This window comes from Mobula birostris, chromosome 6 (assembly GCF_030028105.1).
Source record: "Mobula birostris isolate sMobBir1 chromosome 6, sMobBir1.hap1, whole genome shotgun sequence".
NCBI classification, from domain to species: domain Eukaryota; kingdom Metazoa; phylum Chordata; class Chondrichthyes; order Myliobatiformes; family Myliobatidae; genus Mobula; species Mobula birostris.
Window position 1 is genome coordinate 170280895 of NC_092375.1, and position 21143 is coordinate 170302037.

Sequence of the window (21143 nt, forward strand, 5' to 3'; positions counted from 1 at the left end):
TGGTACACGTTAGCCAGGAGGATGCTTGGAAGAGGTAACTTCATACCTCGGTGCTTTAATCTGGTTTGAATTCCACCCCGGCCGCCTCTCTTCTGGCAATGGCCGAACTTTGTCCACTTCAAGGTTTCTGCATTCCTGAGAGTCAAGTTCACCAAGTCCTTCTGAAGTCCTTCAGGAAATTGTAAAATCACAAGTATGTCTAGATGCTTCAAACATATATTCCTCAATAGGATACTACTGCAGACTGCAGCAATCATAGTTCAGAAGTATATCTAGAAGAAAATCTAGTAGTTTTGCGAGCTGCCCACAAAATATTGCCGTGTATCATCAGCACCAACTTCCTTTCATTCAAGATAAAGCTGCACGGCATGTGAGAGAGAATTGGTTGTGGGGAAGTAATTGGGGGAATGGCATTGACGGGATTGCTCTGAGAACTAGCATTGGCTTAATGGACTGAATGGTTCCTTCCAGGTCATGAGAAATATGAGAATTATGAGGATTTAATTGGGTAGAGAGATTAGGAGAGATCAAAGCAAGATACATTCAAAAACATTCAAATTACTGCAGGAATTCAGGAATGATGCCAAATGGGATTTATTTACACAAGTGATACAGAGTACATGAAATTTCTATCAAAACACTGTTGAATCTAAGCCAGTTGAAAAACTTAAAACTGTATTTAATAGAGCAGTTATCAAACCATAAGGCCATCAGACATAGGAACAGCATTAACCCATAACCTTTGATGCCCTTAGTAATCAAGAACCCATCACCTCCACTTTTAATATACCCAATGACTTGGCCTCCACAGCTGCCTGTGGCAAAGTATTCCACAGATACACCAACCTCTGGCTAAAGAAATTTCTCCTTATCTCTGATCTAAAGTGATATCCTTCTATTCTGAGGCTATGCCTTCTGGTTCTAGACTTCCCTATTATAGGAAACATCATATGACGATAAGAGATAAGAGCAGAATTAGGCCATTCAGCCCATTGAGTCTGCTTCACCATTTCATCACGGCTGATCAATTTTCCTTCTCAACCCCATTCTCCTCCCTTCTCCCCATAACCTGACTAATCAAAAATCTATCATCCTCTGCCTTAAATGACCTGGTCTCCACAGCCGCCTGTGGCAATGAATTCTACAGATTCACCACTCTCTGGCTAAAGAAATTCTTCCTCATCCCCATTCTAAAAGGATGCCCCTCTATTCGGAGTTTCCTCTGGTCTTAGACTCTCCCACTATAGGAAACAACCTCTCCACATCCACTCTGTCGAGGTCTTTCAACATTTGATAGGTTTCAATGAGGTCACGTCCCTTTCTTCTGTGTTCCAGTGAGTACAGACCCAGAGCCATCAAACGTCATCATATGATAAGCCTTTCAATCCTAGAATCATTTTTGTGAATCTCCTTTGAACCCTCTCCAACGTCAGCACATCCTTTCTTAGATAAGGGGCCTAAAGCTACTCACAATACTCCAAGTGAGGCCCCACCAATACTTCATAAAGCCTCAACATTACATCCTTGCTTTTATATTCTAGTCCTCTTGAAATGAATGCTAACATTGCATTTGCCTTCCTCACCATAGACTAAACCTGCAAATTAACCTTTAAGGAATCCTGCACAAGGTCCCCCAAGTCTCTTTGCACCTCGGATTTTTGAATTTTTGTCCATTTGGAAAATAGTCTACCCTTTTATTTCTTCTACCAAACCGCAAGACCATACACATCCCAACACTATATTTCATCTGCCATTTCTTTGTCCATTCTCTTAATCTGTCTAAGTCCTTCTGTACTTCCTCAAAACTACCTCCCCCACCACCTATCTTCATATCGTCTCCCTACTTGGCCACAAAGCCATCAATTCTGTCATCCAAGTCATCGACATATAACGTAAAAAGAAGTGGTCCCAACACAGACCCCTGTGGAACATCACTAGTCACTGGCAGCTAACCAGACTAGGTCTTTTAAAATTTGATAGGTTTCAAAGAGATCCTCCTTCATTCTTCTGAATTCCAGTGAGTACAGGCTCAGAGCCATCAAACTCTCCTCATGAATCAGAATCAGAATAATATCACTGGCATATGTCATAAAATTTGTTGTCTTTATGGCAACAGTACAATGCAACACATAATAATGGAGGAAAAAATGTGAAATGAATAGTTAAATTATTAGTGCAAAAATTTTTAAAAGCTAGTGTTCATGGGTTCAATATCTATTTAAAACTTATGGCAGAGGGGAAGAAGCTGTTTCTGAATCATTCAGTGTGTGCTTTCAGGCTTCTGTATCTCCTTCCTGATGGTAGCAATGAGAACAGGGTATCTTCAGGATGATGGGGGTCCTTAATGATGGACGCCGTCTTTTTGAGACACTACTCTTTGAAGATGTTCCAAATACTATGGAGGCTAGTGCCCGTGATGGAACTAACTAAGTCCACAAGTCTCTTCAGCTTATTTCAATCCTATGCAGTAGCAGCTCCCCACCAGATTGTGATGCAGCCAGTAAGAACACTGTTGACGGTACACTTGTAGAAATTTGCGAGTGTCTTTGGTAACATAACAAATCTCCACCAAACTCCTAATGAGATATAGCCACTGTCATGCCTTCTTTGTAGCTGCATCGATATGTTGGGCCCAGGATAGATTCTCAAAGGTATTAACACCTAGGAACGTGAAATTGCTCACTCTTTCCACTTCTGATTTGTCTTTCAGGACTGGTGTGTGTTTCCTCATCTTACCCTTTCTGAAATCCACAATCAATTCTCTCACCTTATTGACATTGAGTGCAAGGTAGTTGCCGCAATACCGCTCAACTAGCTGATATATCTCACTCCTGTACGTCCTCTCGTCACTGTCTGACATTCTGCCAACAACGGATGTGTTGCCAACAAATTTATAGATGGTGTTTGAGCTGTGCCAAGCTGCACAGCCATGGGTTTATAGAGAGGAGAGCACACATCCTTGAGGTGTGCCAGTGTTGAATGTCAGTGAGGTGGAGATGTTATTTCCAATCCACACAGATTGTGGTCTTCGGGTGAGGATGTTGATGATCCAGCTGCAGAGGGCGGTACAGAGGCCCCAGTTTTGGGGGCTTTTTGATCAGAATTGTAGGGATGATTGTGTTAACAGCATCCTGACATAGGTATTTGTATTGTCCAGGTGATCCAAGGATGTGTGAAGAGACAATGAGATCACATCCACTGTAGACCTATTGTGTCAACAGGCAGCGGGTCCAGTATGATAACCCTTTCATTCCTGGAATCATTCTTCTGAACCTCCTCTGATCATTCTCCAATCTCAGCACATCCTTTCTTAGATAAGCGGCCCAAAACTGCTCACAATACACCAAGTGAGGCCTCACCAGTGCCTTATAAACCTCGACATTATATCTTTGCTTTTATATTCTTGTCCTCTTGAAATAAATGCTCACATTGTATTTGCCTTCCCCACCACTGCCTCAATCTGCAAGGTAAATTTTAGGGAATCCGGCATGAGGACACCTAAGTCCCTTTGCACCTCGGATTTTTGCATTTTCTTCCTGTTTAGAAAATAGGCTATGCTTTTGTTCCTACTACCAAAGTGCAAGACCATGCTCTGACACTGTGTTCCATCTGGCACTTCTTTGCCTATTCTCCCAATCTGTTCAAGTCCTCAATACTACCGGCCCTTCCACCTATCTTCATATCATCCTCTCTCATACCTCTATAATTCCCTTTACTCTACTGTAATACTGATACATCTGCCTTCAGTTTCTCCCTCTCAAACTGCAGTCTATCATATTTTGATTACTGTCTCCTAAAGGTTCCTTTACCTTCAACTCCTTAATTAAATCCGGTTCCTTACACAATGCCCAATCCAGAATTGCTTTTCTCCTAGTGGGCTCAACCACAAGCTGCTTTAAAAAGCTATCCCGTAGGGATTCTACAAATTTTTTCTCTTGGAATCCAACACCAACCTGATTTTCCCAATATACCCGCATATGGAAATCACCCATGACAATCATAACATTGCCCTTTTGACATGCAGTTTCTATTGCCAATTGTAATTTGTAGCCCACTTCCTGGCTATTGTTCAGCGATTTGTATGTAACTCCCATCAGGGTCTTTTTAACCATTGCAGGTTTTTATCTCTGTCCATAAGGATTCTACATCTTCCAATGCTATGTCACTTTTCTGTCACTCTTTCTAGGGAGTTGATATAATATTTTAACAACAGAGCCACCCCACCCCCTGCCCACTGCCTACCAGTCTGTCCTTTCAAAACATTTTGTATCATAAGACCAAAAGACATAGGAGAAGAATTAGGTATCCTTGGATGTTAAGCTCCCAACTATGATCTTCTTTCAACCATGACTCAAAGGTGCCCACAATGTCATACGAACCAATCTCTAATTGCACTAAAAGAACACTTGCTTTATTCTGTATACTGTGTGCATTCAAATATAACACTTTCAGTCCTGTATTCGTCACCCTTTTCAATTTTGTCACCATATAACCCTAAAGCTCATCTCAATGACTGCAATCTTGCCCTATCATCTGCCGATCCTTCCTGACAGCCTCACTACACACTGCCTCTGCTTGTATACCAACTGCCCATCCTCAACCCTATCTCTCTGGTTTCCATTCCCCTGCCAAATTAGTTTAAACTCTCTCCAAAACTGGCCCCCATTGGATTCATGTGTAACCCGTCCCTTTAGTACAGGTTATACCTTCCAAGAAGAGATCCCATCCATCCAGAAATCTGAAGCCTTGCACCAGTTCCTCAGCCACACATTCATCTGCCAAATCATCCTATTTGTACCCTCAGTGGTACGTGAGACAGGCGGTAATCCAGAGATTACCATCCTGGAGGTCCTGCTTTTCAACGTTCTAGCTAACTCCCTAAATTTGCTCTTCAGGATCTCCTCCCTTTTCCTACCTATGTCATTGGTGTCAATATGTAACAAGACTTTCCCTCTTTAGAATGCCGTGGACCCGCCCAAGATGTTTCTGACCCTGGCATACAGGAGGAAACAGTTGTCTCTTTCATGTCCATAGAATCTCATGTCTACTCCTCTAACAATGGAAATCCTTATCACTACTGTAGTCCTCTTTGCCCCCTTCCCTTCTGAGCCACAGCACCAGAGTCAGTGCCTGAGACCCAGTCACTGCCTCTCTATGTCCGCTCTATCTAGGTCTTTCAATATTTGATAGGTTTCAAAGACATCCCCCACCCCTCATTCTTCTAAACTCCAGCAAGTACAGGCCCAGAGCCATTAAACACTCCTCATACCTTAACCCTTCCATTCCTGGGATCATTCTTGTGAACCTCCTCTGGACCCTCGTCAAAGTCAGCATATCCTTTCTTAGATAAGGGGCCCAAAACTGCTCACATTACTCAAAGTGCAATCTGACAGATGCCTTATAAAGCCTGGTCATTATATCTTTGCTTTTATATTCTTCTCTTGAAATGAACTCTAGCATTGCATTTGCCATCTTTACCACCAATTCAGCCTGCAAGTTAACCTTAAGGGAATTGTGCACAATGACTTCCCAAGTCCCTCAGCTCTGATTTCTGAACTTTCTGTATAGAAAATAGTCTACACCTTTATTCCTTCTACCAAAGTGCATGGCCATACACATTCCGACACTGTATTCCATCTGCCACTTCTTTGCCCATTCTCCCAATCTGTCCAAGTCTTTCTGTAGCAAACCTGTTTCCTTAACACTACCTGCCCCTCCACCTAACTTCATATCAGCCACAAACTTGGACCCAAAGACATTAATTCTGTCATTCAAATCTCTAACATACAATTTGAAAAGAAGCAGTCCCAACACTGACCCTTGTGAAACACCACTAGTCACTAGTAGCCAACCAAAAAACACCCCCTTTATCCCACTCCTTGCCTCCTGCCAGTCAACCAATCTTCTATCCATGCTATTATCTTTCTTGAAATACTATGGGCTCTTATCTTGGTTCATTAATAGCACCTTGTCAATCGCCTTCTAAAAATCCAAGTAGCCACATCCATTCACTCTCCTTTGTCTATCCTGCCTGTTAGTTCTTCAATGAATTCCAACAGATTTGTCAGGCAATATTTCCATTTAAGGAAACCATGCTAACTTCAACTTATTTTATCGTGAGCCTCCGAATACCCCGAAACCTCATCCTTAATATTGGACTTCAGCATCTTCCCAATCACTGAAGTCAGGCTAGCTGGTTTATAATTTCCTTTCTTAAAGAGTAGAGTGACATTTTCAATTTTCCAATCCTTCAGAACCATTCCAGAATCTAGTCATTCTTGAAAGATCACTACTTATGCCTCCACAATCTCTTTAGCTTCCTCTATCAGAACTGTCTTCCCACTAATTTTTGCTATAATATATGCCCTCTTTTTTTGTTCTTATGCTGTCTTTGACTTCCCTTGTCAGCCACGGTTGTCTCATCCACCCTTCAGAATACTTCTTTGAAATGAATCTATTCTGCACCTTCCAAATTGCTCCCAGAAACTCCAGCCATTGCTATCATCACTGCCAGTGTCCCCTTCCAATCAACTATGGCCAGCAATTCCTTCATGCCTCCGTATTTGCTTTTACTCCATCGTAATACTGATACAACTAATTTTAGTTTCTCCCTCTTGAATTGTGGGGGGAGGGGGGATTCTATCATATTATGATCACTGTCACCAAAGGATTAATTTACCTTAAGTTCCTTAATCAAATCTGGTTCATTACAGAACATCCAATCCAGAACTGTCCTGTGGGCTCAACCACAAACTACTCTAAAAAAGCCATCTTGTAGGCATTCTACAAATTCTTTCCCTTGGGATCCAGCACCAACCTGATTTTCCCTACCTACCTGCACATTGAAATCCCCCATAGCTATCATAACATTCCTTTTCTATGCCCTCTTGTAATTTGTACCCCACATCCTGACTATTGTTTGGGGGCCTGTACATAACTGACATTAGGGTCTTGTTACCTTCACAGTTTCTTAACTCTACCCACAACAATCCTACATCTTCCAATCCTGTATCACCTCTTTCTCAGGGTTTGATTTCACTGTTTACCAACAGAGCCCCACCACCCCCTCTGCCTACTGGCCAGTCCTCCCAACACAATGCGCATCCTTGAATGTTAAGCTCCCAATTATGATCTTCATTCAGCCATGAATCAGTGATGCCCACAACATCATATTTACCAATCTCTAACTGTATGACAAGATTATTTACATTATTCCCATACCGTGTGCACTCAAATATTACACCTTCAGTCCTGTATTCATCATCTTTTTTTAATTTTGCCAACTTATTAATGGGAAGTTACATTTTTATCCATTTTTATTTATTGCCCTTTTATTTATTCTGAAGACTTTTATAGTCTCTGCTGCGCTCTCCTTTCCTTTTACTTTACTTTACCCTCACTTTTCCAAACTGTTCAACTATTGAACCTACTATTTAGTTCAAGAACATAAGAAATAGGAGCAGGAGTAGGACATCCGGCCCAACGTGCCTGCCCCGCCATTCAATAAGATCATGGCTGATCTGTCCATAAATTCAGCTCCATATACCTGCCTTTTCCCCATAACCCTTAATTCCCTTACTATGTAAAAACCTATCTCTTTCTTAAATATATTTAGTGAAGAAGCCTCAACTGCTTCCCTGGGCAGAGAATTCCACATATTCACCACTCTCTGGGAAAAACAGTTTCTCCTCATCTCTATCCCAAATATTCTCCCCTGAATCTTGAGACAATGTCCCCTAGTTCTAGTCTCACCTACCAATAGAAACAACTTTCCTACTTCTATCTTATCTATCAAAATTTTATATGTTTCTATAAGATCCCCTCTCATTCTTCTGAACTCCAGAGAGCATAGTCCCAGGCGACTCAATCTCTCCTCAAGGACATACTTCAACCCATCCCACCAACTGCAAATTTGCCTTACCAAAAGCCACAATTATGGCTGACAAGGGAAGTCAAAGACAGCATAAAAACAAAAGAGAGGGCATATATTATAGCAAAAATTAGTGGGAAGACAATGCTATCCTTCCCAATGCTCTCATTACATGCTGTTCCACTTATGTATCAACTGCCCCATCCTCTGCCCTATCACTCCAGTTCCTACCCCCGCCAAATAAATTCAAACACTCCCACAACTTTAGCAAACCTGTGATGGAACCCAAATGGCTGAGTGGAATTTGAATACAGATTAATCATGGTATAACTGAATCTTTGAACAGGGTCCAGGAGTTTGCTGGGCAACTATCAGCAATATTAACACAGATGGCACAGCAACACCCAAAGTGCTTGAGGAGCACAGCGTGTCAAGCAAAATTAATGAATGAAAATGGACAGTCAATGTTTCATGTGGAGACCCTTCATCTACATCATGTCTCCATTGTCACATATTCCATGTAATTTGTCCAGATGGGTCTATGGTAGTAACTGGTACAACAGCAGAGGACCAAACTCTGGAAATTCTAGAAATCCATTGCTGAATTCCTGGTCAATAATGGGTTAACTCATTTTATAAGTATCATTTCCACTATCCTGTAGAATTGAATGGAATTATAGTGTTCTAGCACATAAAGAATCCTTTCAGCCTCTGACATTTCATAAAAGAATTTCCCTGCTTGGTTCGACGTAACCTTTTTCCCCTATAATCCTGCTGACCTGGTTCAGATGAAAAACATCCCAGATAATTGAGGGATGTAAGGGAGGAAATTGCAGAGGCTCTGCTCATAACCTTGCAAACAGAGGCAAAAAGCTGGAAAATTGCACATGTAATACTTCTATTTGTTTTCAAAAACTTTATAGGGTTAAGTCCAGTAACTTCAGATCCGTTTGTGGTGGGGGGAAGCTCGGTCATTGCAGACAGAATTAGTAGCCATTTGGAAAAGTGTGAATTGATTAAGGAAAGCCAGCACTGATTTGTTAATGACAACTTGTGTCCAACTAACTTGGTAGAACTCTTTGATGGACAACAGAGAGGGTCAATGAGAGAAATGCACTGTACCTAGTGTTTATGGACTTCAGAAAGACATTTTTCATAATAGACTTGTCAGCAAGATTGAAGGGGATGGAATAAATGTGTCTGCAGCAGCACAGACAGAAAACGGGCAAAGTAACAAGAATCAGAAAACTAGAGTGAAAAGTTGTTTCACTCCTGGCCTAGAGGGAAGTAAACAGTGGGGGATGAAGGCTCAGTTATTCCATCCACTGTTAGGTGATAGATGAAACCAGATGAGGAGAGGGCAGGGATGGTAGGCAAATGGAGCCAGGTGGGGGTGGGAGAGGGAAAGGTGGAATATTGAGGTAGAGGATGGTAGGAGATAGGTGAAACCAGATAAGGGAGGGATAATGGACAAGTGGATCCAGATGAGGGAGGTGATAGGAAAGGTAAACCAATGGTGAAGTAACCCAGGTCAGGTGTGTGGGTGATTGGTAGATGGACCAGGTGGGGGATGATAGAGAATCTTGGCAATGAGGAAGGGAGGAATGAAAGGGAGAGAGAATCTGGGTGGACTGGTGTGATTGGAAAAGGAACACAGAGGTGTGAGTTCCTGGAACGGGAAAGGTCAATGTTCATACTATTAGGCTCTAGGCTCACTTCTATGTACAGGCTACCTTCCTTCAATGCTCTTAGTCCTGATGCTGGGTCTCAATCCATACAGTGACCATGCCTTTATCTCCACAGATGCCGCCTGACATACTAAGTTCCCCATCCAGTCCTGACGAAGGGTCTCGGCCTGAAACGTCGACTGCACCTCTCCCTAGAGATGCTGCCTGGCCTGCTGCGTTCACCAGCAACTTTGATGTGTGTTGCTTGAATTTCCAGCATCTGCAGAATTCCTGTTGTTTCCATCCAGTTTGTATTTGTTTTGCTTTATAATAAGAGTCACTGAGTACTACTGAAAGGAAGTCAGGTCTGTCCTTTATAAAGCACTGGTTCCACCACAAATGGAATCTGCCTCCAAATCTAATGTCACACTTCAGGAAAGATGTAAGTGTTTTGGAGAGGGTGCAGAAGCAATCTATGAAAATTTGACCAGGAACAAAGGTCTTCTCTTGTGTGGAATCAGTGAGAAGTCTGAGGATTTTCTCCTTGGAACAAAGGAGATCATGAGGAAATCAGATACAGGTACATGAAGGGCATGGACAAAGTGAATATGGAGAAACCTTTTCAGGAAAAGGGTCAAGAACATGGGGATATTCTTCCCCTTCCCAGCCGGTCATTTGGGATCGGGGACACTTTGTTTTGACTCAGGTTTGTAGGTGGGTCACTGATGTGGAAACACATCGGTTTGGCTAGAGGTATCTGACAGGACAGGGCAGGTGAGTGGGTGGGTGGTTTGTGAGGAGGCAGGCTCTTCCTGCTACTTGCAGGACTTCTACCTGCCATGTACCCTGACAGGATTGGTGACTGCTGGACAGATTACCACCTAAGTGGCTTTATTATTTCCTTCTGCCTGACTCCAAAGCATCAGTATCAACTGAAATGCAACACACATAAAATGCTGGAGGAACTCAGCAAGTCAAGCAGCATCTACGGAAATGAATAAACAGTCGACGTTTCAGGCTGAGACCCTTCTTCAGGACTGAAAGGGAAGGGGGGGGAAGATGTCAGAATAAAAAGGTGGGAGGGGAGGAAGAAGGACTAAAAGGAGATAGGTGAAGCCAAGTGGGTGGGAAAAAGGCTGAAGAAGAAGGAATCTGGTAAGAGGGTGGACCATGGGAGAAATGGAAGGAGGAAGGGACCCTGGGGGAGGTGATAGGCAGCTGAGTAGAGGTAAGAGTCCAGAGTGGGAAATAGAAGAAGAGGGAGGGGGAGGGAAAATGCTTTTACCAGAAGGAGAAATCAATATTCATACCATCAGGCTGGGTGCCACCCAGACAGAATATAAGGTGTTGCTCCTCCACCCTGAGGGTGGCCTCATCTTGGCACAAGGGAAGGCCAGGGACCCTCATGTCGGAACAGGAATGGGAATTGGAAATAAAATACTGAGCCACCAGTTAGTTCTGCTTTTGCTGGGTGGAGGGGAGGTGCTCAAAGAAGTGGTCCCCCAATTTACAACGGATCTCACCGATGTAGAGGAGGCCACATTGGGAGTACTAGACACAATAGACAACCCCAGCAGATTCACGGGTGAAGTGTTGCCTCACCTGGAAGGACTGTTTGAAGTACTCAGTGGAGGAGAGGGAGGAGGTGAACACTTTGGCCACTTGCAGGGATAAGTGCTCGGAGGGAGATCAGTGGGGAGGGACGAATGGACAAAAGAGTCACAGAGGGAGCAATCCCTGTGGAAAGTGGGGGTGGGGGGTAAAGATATGTTTGGTGGTAGGATCTCTTTGGAGATGGTGGAAGTTGCAGGGGATGATGTGTTGGACGTGGAGGCTCATGGGGTGGTTGGTAGGTGAGAACAAGAGGAATTCTATCACTATTAAGGCAGTGGGAAGATGGGGTGAGTGTGTAATGGAGGAGATGCGGGTGAAGACAGCATCAATGGTGAAGGAAGGGAAACACTGTTCTTTGAAGAAGGAAGATATCTCTGATGTCCTGGAATGGAAAGCCACATCCTGGGGGCAGATGCAGTGGAGACGAAGGAACTGAAGAAAGGGAATGGCATTTTTACAGGGGACAGGGTGGAAAGAGGTATAGTCAAGTTAACTGTGAGTATCAGTAGGTTTATAAAAGATGTCGGTTGACAGTTTGTCTCCAGACATGGAGAGAGAGAGAGAGATCAAGAAAGGGGAGGGAGGTGTCAGAAATGGACAAGTGAATTTAAGGGCAGGGTGGAAGTTATAGGCAAAATTGATGAAATTGACAAGCTCAGCATGGGTGTATGAAGTAGCACCAATACAGTGGAGAAAGAGCTGGGGAACATTACTGGGAAAGGTTTGGAACATGGGCTGTTCTGCGTAGCCAACGAAGAGGCTGGCATAGCTGGAGCCCATGCAGCTGCTCATGGCTATCCCTCAGGTCTGAAGAAAGTGGGAGGAGCTAAAGGAAAAATTGTTGAGGGTGAAGGCCAGTTCTGCCAGACGGAAGAGGGTGATGGTGGAGGAGAACTAGATAGTTGTTTTATTGAGAAAAAAGCGGAGAGCTTTAAGGCCTTCTTGATGGGGGTAGAACTCTAAAGGGACCGTACACCCATGGTGAAAATGAAGTGGTCAGGACCAGCAAATTGAAAGATACTGAGGAGATCAAGAGTATGAGAAGTGTCATTGATGTACGTGGGAAGGGACTGAACCAAGGGGTATAGAATGGAGTCGAGGTATGAGGACACGAGTTCAGTGGGGCTGGAGCAGACAGAGATAACATGCCTACTCAGACAGTCAGGGCGCTGCAATGGCAACCTTCGTCATGACATCCAACTGTCGAAGATTCAGAAGAGTCATCTTGCTGCCCACCACAGGGAAGTCATCTCCAGGATCCTGCTGCCGCTACGTTAACAAATTTCACAACACTGGCCGGTGATACTAGCCCTGATTCTGGTCCTGAACTTGCACATATTGACAATAAAGCTGACTTTGACTCCATCAGGAAGAACATTGAAACACCTCGATTTCAGCCGGCCACAGAACCTCATCTACATTTTACTTGGTGAACCAAAAGTGACAACTGGAAGAAATATTTTACACGGTAAATAGCTAGGCTGGAAGGCACTGCTGCCAACAGGAGCAGCTTCGATTACGGCCTTCAGGGAACCAAGAAGATATCTGAAAGGAAAGGAATGCATTTTCAGGACTGTGGGGAGAAGGATTATTCTTACATCAATGAACCAAATAGCTTAATTGCTGTGATTCTGTGAATTAGTGTTCTATCACTCTTTAAGATACTGTGCTGCAGATCTTAAGAAGCCTCTCAGTGAATAAATATCTTCTTTTTCCCCTGCTCTTTCTTTACCAACTACTTTAAGTTGGGCAGGAGGTATAGAAGCCTGAAGTCCCACATCACAAGGTTCAAGAAAAGCTATTTCCCTTCAGCAATTTGGCTTTTCAGCATTGAATCACAGTGGATTTAAGTTGGCTTTCTTGACACTGATCAACAGAAAAAGACTCTTTCGTGTCAAACTGAAAACAGATCTCTCTAAAGTGACCTAAATTAACTACAAATACAGTATAAAAAACTAAATTATTGATTGCATAAATATTCAACCCCTCCTCCATTAATATGACACAATAAATCATCACTGGTGCAACCAATTGGTTTTAGAAGTCACATAATTAGTTAAATTAAGATCTGTTTTTGGAGAGGTGTGCAGTCAACTAGTTTCAATTGATTATAGTAAAAGTACACCTCTATCTGGAAGGTCCAACTGCTGGTGAGTCAGTATCCTGGCAAAAATCACATCATGAAGACAAAAGAACACTCCAAACAAGTCCACAAAAAGGTTATTGAAAAGCACAAGTCAGGAGATGGATACAAGAAAATTTCCAAGTCACTAAATATCCTTTCAAGTACAATTAAGTCAATCATGAAATGTGAAGAATATAGGACAGCTGTAAATCTGCCTAGAGCAGGCCATCTTCAAAAACTGAGTGACAGTGCAAGAAGGGGACTAGTGAGGGAGGCCACCAAGAGATCTATGACAACTCTGGAGGAGTTACAAGCTTTGGTGGCTGAGATGGGAGAGACTGCACATACAACAACTGCTGCCCAGGTGTTTCACCAGTTGCAACTTTATGGGAGAGTGGCACTGTTGAAAAAAAAAACTCATGAAACGTCAGTTAGATTTTACCAGAAGGCATGTGGGAGACTCTGAAATCAGCTGGGAGAAGGTTCTATGGTCTGATGAAACCAAAATTGAGGTTTTCTGCCATCAGACTTAATGCTGTGTTTGACATAAGCCAAACACCACACATCATCAACAATACACCGTCTATACTGTGAAGCATGGTGGTGGCTGCATCATGCTGTGAGGATGCTTCACTACAGCAGGCCCTGGAAGGCTTGTGAAGGTAGAGGGTAAAATGAATGCAAAATACAGAGAAATCCTGGAGGAAAACCTAATGCAGTCTGCAAGAGAACTGTGACTTGGGAGAAGTTTTGTTTTCCAGCAAGATAATGACCCCAAGCATAAAGCCAAGGCTACACAGGAATGGTTTAAAAACAACAAAGTTAATGCCCTGGAGCGGTCAAGTCAGAGACCAGACCTCAATCCAATTGAGAATTTGTGACTGGACTTGAAAAGTGCTGGTCATTCACGATCCTCATGCAATCTGATAGAGCCTGAAGAGTTTTGTAAAGAAGAATGGGGAAAAATTGCAGTGTCCAGATGTGCATAGCTGATAGAGGCCTATCCACACAGACTCAAGGCTGTAATTGCTGTCAAAGGTGCATCTACTAGATACTAACTTGAAAGGGGTGAGTACTTGTGCAATCAATTATTCTATGTTTTATATTTGTAATTTATTTAGATAACTTTGTGGAGATCAGTTCTCACTTTGACATAAAAGTCTTTTCCTCTTGATCAGTGTCAAAAAAGCCAAATTAAATCCACTGCAATTCAGTGCTGTAAAACAATAAAACATGGGAACTTCTGCGGGGGGGGGGGGGATGAATACTTTTTATAGGCACTGTAACATACAATAGAAACTCCGGGAATATCGATGGGGGGAGTAGAAGGCAACCTGTATTGTGGTTGACTACAGATTACTGTGGCATTCATGGAATCAGTGTCTGGACTATATAATTTTTTTGGCGTGGTTGTATTTTACTGATATTTTATATGTGCGTGGACTAAGCCTCAAGATGTGTTGTTGCCTGTATACAGCCGCCGGGAGAGAGGTGTCGGAACCAGAGTTCCAACAGGGGCACTGTGGCGTGGTGTCCAGGCTGGACTTACTGCTGCCCCTCCTCCAGTGCCTGCTCAGCAGAAAATAATGCTCAGCATTGTGGTCAACTGCAGATTTCTGTGGCATTCATGGCTCAGGTCTGGACTTCCTTATGAGTGGCTGTACCTTACCGATACCTTTATGTGCTTGCTATCTTGAATGTGTGATGTGTGTGTCTGTTAGTACTGTGTCTTACACCTTGGTCCCGGAGTAACGTTGTCTCGTTTGGCTGTATTTATGGGTACTCACGTATGGCTGAATGACAATTGAACTTGAATTGAATTGCAGAGCAGTGTATATTGGCCAGATGGGATGCACAGTGGAAACCCGCATCAAGGAGGACAGGAGGTGTATCCGTTTGGGTTACCCAGAGAATTTGGCGGGAGCAGAACATTCCATTCACAATGGCCATTGGATTGACCTCAAAGGCACAAAACTACAGTGCCGCAGCAATGGTTTTTGAGACAGTCTGGTGAAGGAAACCATTGAAGTAAAACTAGAGGAAAAGAGTTTTAACAAAGATGAAGGTCTCATTCTAAGGAAGAACTGGAACTCAATTGTAAACAAGTTTGCAAGATGGAAACCTGATTGGATGAGAATGAATCAATCAGGAGGGAAGGACATTAGGGGTATAAATACCACCAGACTAGACATGCCTAGGCATCATCCCTGATGCAGATGGCAGAGTTTAACATCGAAATGTTGGTTAAAACTGGCACCTGGACCCGGCTGAAAGCCAGAGGAGTTTATTCGAACTGAATTCAGTTTGACAATGAAAATGCCACTGTATATTAGAAAGAAGTGATTAGACCCTCTAACTTGAGATAACCATTTCCTGGCACCTCTATGACATGACCCTAGACTAAGTAGCTGAATGAACGCTACAAACATTTGGGTCCCATACACATGAATGTGAAAACGTTTGTATGATTATACTACAAAAGCTTCCATATAAATGCAAATTATTGTTTTCCTTGCTTTATGGATGTTTGATTCACAAATTTCCATGATGACGCAATTGACTTATTGGAGTACATGCCTCTAATGTACAAGCTGATAGTTTGTTGAGGGGGAAGGGACAGCCTCAAATCATCTCCATTCCGGCTGAAACCCTATTCTGGCTGTGGAATTTGAACACCCTAAATTAGTTGGTGACAAGGGGGACAACCTACCTGGGGGAGCCACAGTGACCGAGTCTCTGGCACTGAGTCTGGTGCTGTGGCTCAGCAGACCAGAGAGATGAAGAGCACTGTTGTGTTGATAGGAGAGTCCGCAGTCAGAAGAACAGAGACGAGACTCTGTGGGCAGGATAGAGACACACAGATCGTATGCTGTCTCCCTGGTGCCAGGATCAGGGATGTCTCGGATCAGGTCCATGGCATTCTTAAGGGCAAGGGTGCGCAGCCATAACTCTTGGTACATATTGGCACAAATGACATAGGTGGACAAGGTGAGCAGGTCCTGAAGACAGATTTTAGGGAGCTAGGTAGAAAGCTGAAAAACAGGATCTCCAGGGTAGTAAGCTCTGGATTGTTGCCCAAGCCACGCACCAGTGAGAGTAGGAATAGGATAATTTGGCAGGTGAATGCATGCCTGAGGAACCGGTAGGGGTTCAGATTTATGGATCATTGGGATCTCTTCAGGGGAAGGTAAAACCTGTACAAAAGGGACGGGTTACACCTGAACCTGAGGGAGTCCAATATCCTTGTGGGCAGGTTGGCTAGAGATGTTCAGGAGGGTTTAAACTAATCTGGCAGGGGGATGGGAACCAGACTGATAGTGCTGAGGATGAGGTAGTTGGCTTATAATCAAAGGCAACATCTAGTAAGACCCCTAGCAAGGAGAGACTGATGACAGGGCAAAATTGCAGTCAACTGAATAAGTTGCAATGTAAAAGGCTGACAATATCAAAAAGCGTGAAGGTGTTACATTTGAATGCGGGCAGTATACAGAATAAGTTTGATGAATTTATAGCACAGTTACAGAGTGGCATCACTGAATCACGGCTGAAAGAAGATTATAGCTGGGGACTTAATGTCCAAGGATACACGTCATATCAAAAGGACAGGCAGGAAGGCAGAGGGGACGGCATCAGAAAGAGGTCACGTAGAGTCAGAAGGTGCTGAATCATTGTGGATAGAGTTAAGGAACTGCCAGAGTGAAAAGACCATATGGGAGTTGTATATAGACCCCCAAACAGCACTAAGGATATGGTCTACAAATTACAATGGAAAATAAAATATGCATGCCAAAAGGCCAATGTTACAATAGTTATGGGGGATTTCAATATGCAGGTAGATTGGGAAAAGCAAGTTGGTGCTGGACCAAAAGAGAGGGAATTTCTAGAATGCCTATGAAATGGCTTTTTAGAGTAGCTCATGACTTGAGTGTTGTGCAATGAATTGCAATTGATTAGCAAGCTTCAAGTAAAAGAACCTTTAGGGGTCAGTGACCATAATATGATAGAATTCACCTGAAATTTAAGAAGGAGAAGCTAAAGTCAGATGCATCAGTATTACAGTGGAGTAAAGGGAATTACAAAGACATGAGAGAGAAATTGGCCAGAATTTATTGGAAAAGAACACTGGCAGAGATGACAGCAGAGCAACAATGGCTGGAATTTCTTGAAGCAGATTGGAAGGCATGGGATATATACATTCCAAAGAGGAAGAAGTAATCTTAAGGCAAGGTGACACAACAGTGGCTAACAAGGGAAGTCAAATCCAACATAAGAGCCAAAGAGAGGGCATATAATAAAGCAAAGGATAGTGGGAAGTTAGCAGATTGGGAAGCTTTTAAAAACCAACAGAAAGCAACTAAAACAAATCATTACAGAGGTAAAGATAGAATACAAAAGTAAGCTAGCCAATAATATTAAAGAGGATACAAAAAGTTTCTTCAAATATATAAAATGTAAAAAAAAAGGCAAGAGTATATATCAGAAAGCTGGAAAATGGTGTTGGAGAGGTGGTATTGGGGGACAAGGAACTGGCAGATGAACTGAATCAGTATTTTGCATCAATTTCCACAGTGGAAGACACAAGCAGTATGGTGGAAGTTCCAGGTGTCGGAGGTTATGAAGTGTGTGAAGTTACCATAACTAGGGAGAAGGTTTTTGGGAAAGTGAAAGATCTGAAGGTAGCAAGTCACCTGGACCAGATGGTGTACATCCCAGGGTTCTGAAAGAGGTGGCTGAAGAGATTGTGGAGGCATTCGTAATGACCTTTTGCAGAATCTCTAGATTCTGGAAGATTGGAACATTGTAAGTATCACTCCACTGTTCAAGAAGGGAGAGAGGCAGAAGAAGAGAAACTATAGGCAGTGAGTCTGACCTCAGTGGTTGGGAAGATGTTGGAGCCGATTGTTAAGGAAGTCGATTTGGGGTAATTGCGGGCACATGATAAAATAGGCCATAGTCAGCATGGTTTCCTCAAGGAAAAATCTTGCTTGACAAATCTTTCGGAATTCTTTAAAGAAATTACAAGCATGATAGAAAAAGGAGAATTGGTTGATGCTGTGTACTTGCATTTTCAGAAGGCCTTTGACAAGGTGCTTAACAAGTTATGAGCCATGGTATTACAGGAAAGATTCTAGCATGGATAAAGCAGTGGCTGATTGGCAGGAGGCAAGAATGGAAATAAAGGGAGCCTTTTTTGCTTGGCTTCTGGTGACTAGTGTATTCCACAGGTGTCTGCATTGGGACCAATTTTTTTTATGTTATGCATCAATGCTTGGATGACAGAATTGATGGTTTTATTGCAAAGTTTGCAGATACAAAGATAGGTGGAGGGGAAGATAATTTTGAGGAAGTAGAGAGACTACAGAAGGACTTAGTCAGATTAGGACAATGGGTGAAGAAGTGGCAGATGGAATGCAGTTTCAGGAAGTGTATGGTCATTCACTTTGGTAGAAGAAATGAAAGGGTTGACTATTTTCTAAATGATAAAAAAACAGGCACAAAGGGACTTGGCAATCCTTATGCATGATTCCCTGAAGGTTAATTTGCAGATTGAGTCTGTGGTGAGGAAAGCAAAAGCGATGTTAGTATTCATTTCAAGAGGACTAGAATACAAAAGTAAGGATGTAATGTTGAGACTTTATAAAGCACTGGTGAGGCCTCACTTGGAGGATTGTGAGCTGGTTTGGCTCTTATATCTTAGAAAGGATCTGCTGAAACTGGACAGGGTTCAAAGGAGGTTTACGAAAATGATTCCAGGATTAAATGGCTTATCATATGAAGAGCGTCCGATGCCTCTGGGTCTGTATTCACTGGAATTCGGAAGAATGAGGGGCGACCTCATTGAAACCTATCAAATGGTGAAAGGCCCAGATGGAGTGGATGTGGAGAGGATGTTTCGTATGGTGGGAGAGTCTAAGACCAGAGAACAGGGCTTCAGAATAGAGGGGTGTCCTTCTAGAATGGAGATGAGGTGGAATTTCTTTAGCCAGAGAGTGGTGAATTTTTGGAATTTATTGCCTCCAGCAGCTGTGGAGGCCAAATCTTTATGTACTGTATATTTAAGGCAGAGGTTGATAGATTCTCGATGGGCCAGGGCATGGAGGGAAATGGGGGAAAGGCAGGTGATTGGGGCTGAGGGGAAAATGGTTCAGCCATGATGAAATGGCAGAGCAGACACAATGGGCCAGATGGCCTAATTCTGCTCTTTAAAAAGAGAAAAGAAGTTGTTGAGAGAGTACTAAATACCTGCTTAGCTGTGGGAAGAGGGTGGGGAGAGGACAGGGGGCTAATGGACTACAAGATTATTTCATTTTAAGCAATTCTGTTTCTTTGAATGCTACAGGAAACTGGCATAGTGGATAATATTGAATTCCAATTTCTGGCAAAGCAACTTTAATTCAGGTACAATTTTACTGATATCAATCCTAAATAGAGATTTTGATATGGTCTTATATCGATAAGAAATCTGTTTGTTATCCAGCTACTCAGATGGTTTAGTTTGACTTTATCGCACCCAGAAATGATTATTTTTGTTTAAATTTACACAGGGGCCATCCATAATCCAGTACACACATACTATCTATTGACTAAAATCTCTGTAAGGTATTTTACGTTGAACATAGAGAACAGTACAACACAATATGTGCCTTTCAGTCCATGATGTTGTACCGACCTGTTAACCTACAGGAAGTATCTTGTTATACTTGAATAACAAGGATCAGAATGTGCATGTAAATTTAAGTGGATTTGTTATATTAGAGTGAACAAGCATATACCTGTAAATAATTTATAAGTCGTTTAAAATAACTATGTTTCTAACATTCTTTTCCACTTCAATGAAAGACGCTTCAAATTTTAACTCTTTTAAGGAGCCATCACAGACTAAGCATATGTGCATATTTTAAACTTCAAACCCTCTGAAGGTTCTAAATGCCTCTGGAGCAGCCATTTCAACTTCAAAACATCGGCAATTTTATCATAATGCTACCTAGACAACAAAAGGCTATCGCTTACCTGAGGTATTAACCTTCATTTATAAAAGGTCGACCTATTAAAATACACAACAATATGAACTATCTCAAGTTTAAAAAAAAATCTCGCTTCCTCGTTGTTTCCAACTCGATGTTGACAGCGGCTGGGAGAAGTCGCGCGGGAAGAATAACAAACTGAGCGCCACAAGATGGCAGCACAAGGCAAAAGCAACTGGCAGGCTTCCTGTTTCGTTCCCCGCAATTGGTCACTGCCAAATCACTGTAAGCAAGGCAATAAAATTTTGTAGAACTGCTAAATTTCCCGATTAGTTCAATTGTGTGTAAGATTATTTCATTTTTACCTTTATACAGCTGCCCCACTGCATTTTTTAAGCGTGAACTTAAATAGTATATGAAAGGACGTCAATTGAAACGGTCTTCCTAGTACTGACTGACAAACTGAGTTTCTAAGAGTTTTTTACATTGAGAAATCAACAGATACTGGAAATCCGAAATAAAACCGGAGAATGATAAGGGGGAGGGGGAACAAACTATGCCGGTTAGGTAGCATTCAGGGATAAAGAAATATTTCACTTCAGAGTCCTTCACCAGAATATAAAGTTTATAATCAGATTTGAAAATTGGTCGGATGCAAAGCTACTTTCTCTGGAAACAGAATTGTTGAATCATATAAACGTTTATACCACATACAGCCTGCCTTCGGCCCATCGGATCTGTGCTGGTGGAGTACGCAGCCAAACACGACCTTCCATCCCTCATATAAGTACTTTTTAATGTGCCGAGGATTTTTGCCTCTCTATCAGTAGTGAATTCCAGACTCCTTACCACCCACGGGGGTGATTTTATAATCCCCCTATCTCCATTCTAATCCTACCAGT

The 21143-nt window shown here is 42.6% G+C and overlaps 1 long non-coding RNA gene across 1 annotated transcript in view; it reads right to left on the reverse strand.

Moving 5' to 3' along the window:
• LOC140198644 (uncharacterized) overlaps nt 1–20412 on the reverse strand; it is a 36893-nt gene extending 16481 nt beyond the window's left edge. The window contains exon 1 of the long non-coding RNA XR_011886232.1: nt 20288–20412. This is a non-coding gene — a long non-coding RNA (uncharacterized lncRNA). The remainder of the gene's footprint in view (nt 1–20287) is intronic.
• Between the last annotated feature and the right edge of the window lie 731 nt (nt 20413–21143).